This window comes from Tympanuchus pallidicinctus, unplaced genomic scaffold, assembly GCF_026119805.1.
Source record: "Tympanuchus pallidicinctus isolate F22 unplaced genomic scaffold, pur_lepc_1.0 scaffold7, whole genome shotgun sequence".
In the NCBI taxonomy this organism is placed as follows: domain Eukaryota; kingdom Metazoa; phylum Chordata; class Aves; order Galliformes; family Phasianidae; genus Tympanuchus; species Tympanuchus pallidicinctus.
The window spans coordinates 29,166,215-29,175,115 of NW_026294791.1; the positions used below are offsets into that span (position 1 = coordinate 29,166,215).

The following is an 8,901-nucleotide window of genomic DNA, read 5'->3' on the forward strand; positions in this document are numbered from 1 at the left end:
CCTGCGCCACATCCCCACCATTCATCCTATCCTCACATCCCAGCCCCATAAAATCCGCAAATCCCAGATTCACATTCCTGACCCAATCTCTGCCCCAATACCTGTAAATGCCCCACATCCCAGCCCCGAATCCATATCCCATCCTCAAATCTCAGCCCCAAATAACTGCTCCTATTCTGGTATTTCTTGGAGAAAATATCAGATATTTGGGATCAAACAGGTATTTCTAGGAGAGAATGCCATATATTTGGGAGAAAACAGTTATTTTTGAGAGAAAACGTCATATCTTCGGGAGAAAACTGGGTGAAAAAGTTACAGATTTGGGAGAAAAAACATTTCTGGGAGAGAGTTTCATATACTTTTAGGAGAAAGCTTGTATTTGTGGAAGAAAATGACAAATGTTTTGGAAAAGCATGTTTTTCTGCAAGAAAATGTCATACTTCTTATGTGAAACTGGTATCTTTTGGTGGAAAAGTCATATTTGGGAGAAATCAGGTATTTCTTGCAGAAAATGACATATTTCAGTAAGAAAATGACATATTTCTTGGAGAAAATGGGTATTTCTGGGAGAAAATATATTTTGCAAAAAAACTGGTATTTGTGGGAGAAAATGTCACAATATTGGGAAAAAAATGTGATATTTAGGATTGAAAAGTAGTATTTCTGAGAGAAAATGCCATCTATTTGGGGGAAAAAATGGTACTGTTTGGAGAAAGTACCTTCTTTTCGGACTGAAAACTGGTATTCTCAGAGCAAATGTCTTTGTTTCATGAGAAAACTGATATTTCTTGGAGAAAATGTTGTGTATTTGAGAGAAACCTGGTATTTCTGGGAGACAATGTCTCATTTTTGTGAGAAATCTGGTATTTCATTTTAGGGATATTTGGGAGAAAACTGGTATTGTTTGGAGAAAATGCTGTCTTTTTGAAGGAAAACTGATACTGCTTGGAGAACATGTGCTATTCTTGAGAGAAAACTGGTATTTCTTGGAGAACATGTCTTATTTTTGTGAGAAACTTGGCATTTCTTTGAGAAAATGTCTCATACTTGTGAGAAATCCGGTGTTTCTTTTTAGGGATATTTGGGAGAAAACTGGGATTTCCTGGAGAAAATGCCTTCTTTTTGTGAGAAAACTGATATTTCTTTGAGAAAATGTCATATATTTGAAGAAAAGTGGGTATTTCTGGGAGAAAATGTTATAAATAAGGGAAAAAAACCTGGTATTTTTGAGTGAAAGTGTAGTCTTTTTGGTCTGAAAACAGTTATTCTTGGAGAAAATGCCTTAGTTTGGAGTTCACCCAGCAGGCTTTGCCCAAAGCAGAATGACCTGTGGGCACAGAGTCCACCAGGTGGAAGTGACCATAGCTGGACACAGCAGCAGCTTGAGCAGCACTCTTGAGGGAAATCCTCACTGTGAACAAAAGCCCAGTAAAAGAGAGCAGCTTGTCCCTGGGTTCACAAAGTAAGGTTGTGTCAACGATTTATGGGCTGGTTCGGCCCGGTTCTGTGACCAGCAGGGCGGAAGGATCTGCGGATCCGCGCCACCAGAAAAGGGAAACAGGGGACCCCAAAATACTTGAGAACAACAGCAATAATCTGAGGTGGAACAAATGATTTACTAAATATAGTATTAGCAAAATACAATGAGAGAGAGAGAGAGAGTCTGTCTGGATAGACCTCACCACAATGCTGAGGTGAGAAGTGCAGTCCAGTTGAGTGACTGAAGAAAAGCAGACGGCGAAGTGCAGATGGCGAAGAGCAGGCGGCGAAGAGCTGGCAAAGAAGAAGAAGGTCAGGTGACCTTGCACGGAGTTATATCTCCTTGCTGACCGCAAAGCCTCCTGGGGAAATGTAGTTCTTCTCGTTGGACGAACATTCAGCAGAAGAAAACCCCCCCCAGTGCATTACATGATGTTATAGTGTGGAATACTGATGACCAAAAATCATAAAACCATGACAGGTTGCCCTTTCTGATCTGTTACCTCTCAGGCGGTGCCTACAGCTGTGTGATTGCTCTGCAGGAAGTGCTGATGTTCTGCATTTAACCTTATCGTTCATCTTGTTTTAAAGCTTACAGGCAACCTTAATTTCTACAGCCCTGTGCTTTGTGCCACAAGAACTCTCCAGTTTCTCCCCATGATGTGAGACTGTAATGTGTCTACTCTACACCAGGCTCTTCTCCTTTCATTTTAAAGTGGGAAAATTCATTTCTGGGCCAGGAGAAGAAGAAATGCAACAATCTTCCCTGCACTGCTCAGTTTGCATGAGTTGCCAAGTGCTCCTCATTTTTCTTGTACCTTTCAATTCCAAGTTCGTGTTTTCCCAAAAGCAAAAGAATTCAGAAGTAACCATGTACAGTTAAGTAAGCGACTTCAGTATTTATTTCTGATTGTGGCAATTACGTCAGTTCAGAAGTCACACTTAATTTATGGTGCCTGCGTTACTTCTGACAAAGGTTGCAGTTGCAGCTGACTTCCCAAGGCTGCAGTATGTGGTGATGGCACAGCCTCAGGCTTCTGCATTTGTGCTAATGCCACATTTCCTTTCTCTGTCTCGCAGGTCAGCTGGTGCTAGAAGTGGACGGCATCCAGTGTGAATGAAGGTCAGAGTAGGAGCAGCTGCTGATGGAAGGAAGGAAGTGCAGGCTAACGGACCAGTGGAGGCAGCAGTGATGCTGGGGAGCACTTGCAGAAGAACACAAGGAGCTCCTCAGCAGGACAGCCACAGCAGCGGCAGCGGGCGGCCCAGTAGATGAAGATCGGCCCCATGCAGTTCCTGGTGCAGCGGGAGATAGACATGACCATAGCCGACCAGTATGGCTACCTGTAACCCTGCTCTCTTCGCCAGCCCCGCAGCATAAGGCAGTGTTCCAGGGGAACTGCCAGTGGCCCCATCCCTCCCCTCCAGAACCGAGCCATCTTCTGGAGTCATCATGGCAGTGGGATGAGACGTCATCTGGGCCATCAACCATTGTGGATGGGAATTTTAGGATTATTGTCATTACTGTTACTCATTGTTTTCCATGATACATTATTAAAAGCTTTGTGTTCCCTTTGCCACATCTCTGCCTGCAGTCATTTGTGCCGTATCTCAGCCCCCCAGCTCCCCATGCCCTCCAGGGCAGGATGGGGCCCAGAGATGGCCCATGGTCTCCCTTAGCTGCCACCAGCAGCCCCAGCCCTCCTCTTTCCCTGCAGTCCTTTGTGCAGTGGGATGCAGAGGGCGTTTCACACAGCTCTCCTGCGCTGCCCATGAATTGCTGTGGGGATGGGCAGCAGGCATGGACAGATGAAGGGGAATCATCCTGGCTCACTGTGGCCAGAAGAGACTCCAGCAGGGGCAGTTCCCATGGAGAGGTGAAGCAGGTGCGGCTGGGCCTGCTGTGCAGATAGGCATAAAGATACCTCCCACACCACAGCCCTTCTGCCCCCACACTGTTTGGCTCCTGCCAGTTTGGGTCCTGACAGGGACCCAACCAACTCTGTACATACAGCAGGATTTGCCATCTGGCGGCCGATCACCAGTGCTGCCCTATAGGGCTCAGTGCTGGGGCCACTTCTATTGAACACATTTATCAATGATCTTGATGAGGGGATTAAGGACACCCTCAGTGCATTCACAGTTGGCACAAGGCTGGGAGGGAGAGCTGACCTGCCGAAGGGAAAGGCGCTGCAGAGGGACCTGCACAGACCAGATCGATTGTATGGTTGGGTTGTTGTTGGATTTAATGATCTTGAAGCTCTTTTCCAACCTGAGTGATTCCACGGTTGTATGATCCCGTATCCATTTCAAGTCCCATATCCAAAGTCCATCTCATATATATCCCAATTCCTGATATCCCATCCCATATCCATACCCCCACAGCCCACATCCCAATCACACATTCCACACCTCAATCCCACATCCTATATCCCACATCCCAATCCCAATTCCAAATCTCATTCCCAGTCCCTCATCCCAAGCCCATCACCCACCTGTCAATCTCAATCCCTCATCTCAATTGCATTCCCATATTCCCGATCCCAATCCCATCCCCCATGGCAACAGAGAGCATCCCGAGGCAGCCCGTCCCCAATAGCCGCTCCGCCCCGCCCCTGCCTCTCATTGGTTAGAGGAACTTCCAGTCAGTTCGTGCCTCTCACTGGTCAGCAGCAGTTCCGGCCCGCCTCCATTCTCTTATTGGTCAGCAGTAGCGCCTCCTGCTCCGATTGGCTGAGAAGACAACGACAAAAAGAGAGGAGCGTGGAACTGAAGATTTCTCTGAGAGCTGCCGCTGCGCATGCACAGGTGAGTCCTTGGTGAGCGCAAGACACGGCTCTTGCTGTGCTCAGTTGTGACACTGTTGTGCTGTGCTCAGTTGTGACACCGTCTGTCAGACATGAAAGTTATTGCAGAGTCCCAGGGCAAGCAATGTAATAGAAAAACACCCAACTGTGTGTTTGAGGAAATCATTTGTCAGTGAGAGCTGCCCAGGAGAGCTTGGATGCCTTCCTCCAGCTTGAGAAGGACACTATTAGTAACGGCTGAAGGGTTTTGCTGTGATAAAGAGCCTTGCCATGTCAGGCACTGTGACTTTAGAAACCTCGTTCCCCCAGCAGAGCATGAATCTTACCATAGGCAGCTGTTCTGGGAAGTAATGTCAGCGACCTGAATGTCAGGAACATGCTGTTCCACATGGGGCCGTTCTGGAAGGTTTACTGATCAGACTTTCTTCATGAGATCTCCCTAGATTGTTTCTGTCCTATTTCTATACTTGTTTTCTTTCTTTCCAGTGATCCGCAATGAACAGCCTTGTGGAGATTATGCAGAAGCTGCAGCTGAAGGACTGAGAGGAAGAGCAGCAGAAGGCAGCAGCTGCAGTGCGTGGTGTTACAGGGCAGTGTTCCGAATGCCGCCCTACTTGGCACTCCAAATTTGGTTGTGGTCAATAAAAAATAGTCGCAATTAGAGACTGACAAAGAGCACATGGCCTGATTTGTCCAGTGGCATTCCATGAGCTACTGCACTACTACCGGTCCAGAGTAGAAACTATGCAGCTTCAGACCACCAAGCTGCCATCCTGGCACTGTTTTTGTTGAAGGCAGTGCTCCAAGTGCTCCTGCTGTTGCTGACACCTGACGTTGCCCAGGGAGGACCTGACCGCTGCACTCCGCTCCACTTCCTGTGCCACACACACATTTACAGCCCACCACCCTTCCACCTGCCATGCAAACACACCATCACATCTTGAACACTTCAGCCACACTGCTTTCCTCCTCCTCCCCTAACCAGTTCCCATTCCTGCTTCCCCTTCTTGTGCCTCCCTCTCCCCCTTTGTTGCTTTTACCCCAAAAGCCTGCCATCCCTTGCAGCCCTCCGGTTTGCACGAGGCTTTGCATCACTTCCTTTGTACACAAGCCCCCATTACTGTGCCCTTGTTGCACCCCTCTTTTGCAGTACCATTTAGTGATCCCCCCTACTAAAAGTACAATTAGCTCAGAAATCCAGATTGTTTTCAATTAGCATTTTTAATTAAAACACAACCTTGCAGCCAGTGCTGTGAATCTTTATCACTGGAGTGTGAGATACTCCTGGCAGTGAATTCTCTCTCTGTAACATTGGTTTTGCAGCAGTCATTGTTAGCTTTGCCTCGACATCCCTCTGGGTTCTCTGTATGTGTCCCTTTCCGAAATTGTACTTCTCATTGGGAAACCCCCTCACAACCTTTCCTCTTTGCTTTTGTGTATGGAACACCTGTATTTTATCCTCCTTTATATGAACTTTATTACAACCTTTGGGCTGTAATACCTCTGACCATGAAAACACAATTTGCATTTTAAAGTGACACTACTGTATTTTGTACCAATCAGTGCTCCTTTGGTCTCTTAGGTAGGACAAGGGGAAGGGGAGCAGCGTGAAGCTGTGTGCATTCCCTACTGCAGGGCCGTGCTGGTGGTGGAGGGTTGGTTTGCTTTTTCTTGGCAGGGTGGGAAGGAGTTCTGGGTTAGAGGAGCATCCTGATGCCACATGTGGGATCAGCAGCTCTGCCAGAGGAGGAGGTGAGGCTGCACACTGAGCTGCAGGAGAGGAAGGGGAGGAGGTCCCGGTGTGGCTTTGCACAATGCTCTGCAGCACTGGGCAGCTCATTCCTGGCTCAGCAGTGGGATCGGATGAGGAGCAGGGGAGCTGTAAATCTGAGGGTGGAGGGCACTGCCAAACACAGCTGGTGCTTCTCTGTGCAGTCTTGCCTTCCAGGAGGAACCCAGAGCTTCCCGGTTTGTTTCTGCTCCTGTAGCATTTGTACGCAGTGTGAGCATAAGGTTCTACTGCCTTATTCTCCTTTTGGAAGATCCTCTGCAGCCACAGACATGTGATACAGGCACCTGCCCTTTTTTTTTGCTGTTTTGTTTTTGTTTTTTAATCAGGACACATCATGCCTGTTGTGTTTACCGTACATTACGGGTTTGTTTTTCAAGCAGGCTTCACGCAGTATGCAAGATGCTCAACGTATGGAGTTAGCAATAGCTGTTAATTAAGTGTGCTCAAACTCTTTTTAAAGCTGTTATCATGTCCAATTTAGTCTGTGCTCAAACTGTTTTTAAAGCTGTTATCATGTCCAATTTAGTCTGAAACTAAGCTGTTTGCAAAAGCAAAACTAGTTTATGTGTGCTATGGTTCTAAGTCTTTCTCAGAAATCATTTTCCTTCCAAGGCTGCCTTTTTCACCTTAGAAAAAAAAAGGGAGAGATGGCAAGGAATGAAAGGCAGGTGAAGTCAGCTGTACAAAATTCTTAGCAGGAAAACAAAGACCTGAAGAGCATTGCCCTGATTCTGCTGCCCAACACAGATGGATAAGCTCCTTCATTAAGTCCAGCTTTTACTGCAGAGGTGGCAGGCATCTGTGCTGTTGTTTGTCTGCAGTCAGGAATGTCACGCTGCCTTTTTGTAAAGACCCATTTACTCTTTCACAAAAGAGTATCAATTTTTGATACTTGTTCTGAAAGCTGGGGAAGAATAGCTTACAGAATGCTAACTGCTGCAGAGGACAGGTTGGAAGACAGCTGCTCCACACGCCCATCGTGCCACAGCAGCTCCTTGCTGGATGTGCCTGGGATAACTGCTTGGCTCCTGACAGCAATCCCCTCACAATGAGGAGGAAAGCAGCACCTGCACAGCTGGTTTTATGAGCACTAAACAAGCACAACTAAAATGCTCAAGGGAGTCTGTCTTAAAGCACAGTCGCAGAATGTGTTATACTGAAGACTAAAGGCATCAGGGAGAAGATAGATAAAACTCCTCACTGGCCCACACTTCAGGATTTGTGGTATGTTTTTCTGCAAAAAATCACAGTTGCTGTTTTTAAATTTGGAAATAGACAGTAAAATATACATGGAAAGGGTTAAGAAGTCAGAGTCTCCGTAGCTACAGAAAGATGTTGGATGCCTCCTTTCTGTGGGCATTTTGTGGAAAAGTGACTTGAGTAGCTTAAATGTCTGCCTTCTGGCACAAAAGCAAAATGGAGCCAGGAATGTAATCTTACTTCCATAATAGCAGCGTCAGAAGGAAACATTCTGAGACTTCTTGTAGGGGTGCCCATGTGCTGTCTCTCAAAAACTACTCAGGAGAAAGTCACGAGAGGGGTGTGCTCTGCCAGCTCCAGATCCTGAGTTAACACGAGACCTGTTTAGGAAAGACAGGGGTGAACTGAAGATGTTACGCACAGCCTTGAACGCTAGAAGGAGGTACAAGCACACTGAAAGCATGAACTCTATGCTGCTGAAAAACAGTGTTTCGAAAGCTGCCAGGGCTATGACTTCCATTTCTGAGGGCTCCTGGGATTGTGCTGCAATTTGCATTTGGCCACAGAGGATGGATTTCCCAGGCTGACACAAACCTTAGAAACTCGGTCTCTTTCAAACAGCTGAGGATGTTTCCATTCTTATAGCTCAGCCCTGAAGTCTTGCTGGTTAATTTCCTCAAAACTATGCAAAGCAAGATGCAGTGCAGGTGAGCAAACACTCCACATCTGTACAGCACTGCATCTAAGGGACAGCTTTTATTTAGCTGGCAAGTGTAACTGCTTCCTGAGGAACTGTAAAACCATCAAAGGCATTCCAAACCATCTCTTACTTTACATTAACACATCACTGGCCTCATCTCACTGCTATGTTTAATTTCTAGAGCCAACAGGTCAGTCCAGCAGCTCTGCTTAGAGGAGAGCCAAAATTTGTTTCAGATTTCAGTCCTGAAATCTGGAAATCCCTGATGTTTCCAAGTGCAGGCAGTACAGGCAAAGATAGATGTCAGATGGCTTTATATACCTTGTGTCTGCCTGCCTAACCGGGAAGGAACAGCATGGTTGTGTGGCTAAACTGAGCCCATCGGAGAAATGTATGTTAGTTGAGTCCTCAGAGTCCAAAGAGAGTGGGAATTCGCTACAACACTTCAGGCACAATTAGGGTAACTTAATTTCAGCAAGTTTTTAATTAGTAATAATGGAAAAAAAAAACAACACCCAAACAATTATGACAGGTGCTGCAATAGAAACTCCTCTTCACTTTTCAGATGGAAAGTCAATGACTGTGTGCAATTTCTCCTGTAAAAGTGTGGGACCTTCTTCCACTTCAATGTCTCTGCTGTCTGACACAACGGGAGAGCTGCTGTGGCCTCGTGTCCATGCCTGTGTCTCCTCCAGGGTGAGTAGCTTTGTGGGAGGAGAAGACACCCACAGGGACTTGGACCATAATAAAGAACTGCATCCTGTAAAGGAAAAGCACAGATAAGAGGGACGATTAGCAAGCAGTACACAGTCATCACAGATCTGAGGGAGGTGCTCTATTTTTCTAAGTTTTGGCTATCCTAGCCACTGGAAGATGATGTCAAAACAACCATTTTGTCACAGGCATGTTTATGGCAAAGGACA

The 8,901-nt window shown here is 46.4% G+C and overlaps 1 long non-coding RNA gene across 1 annotated transcript; it reads left to right on the forward strand.

Annotated features, from left to right (window-relative positions):
- Positions 1–4,167: 4,167 nt before the first annotated feature.
- LOC128072473 (uncharacterized) lies at positions 4,168–4,962 on the forward strand. Its single transcript, XR_008202270.1, has 2 exons — positions 4,168–4,287; positions 4,773–4,962. It is a non-coding gene; the product is annotated as an uncharacterized LOC128072473 (long non-coding RNA).
- Positions 4,963–8,901: the final 3,939 nt, after the last annotated feature.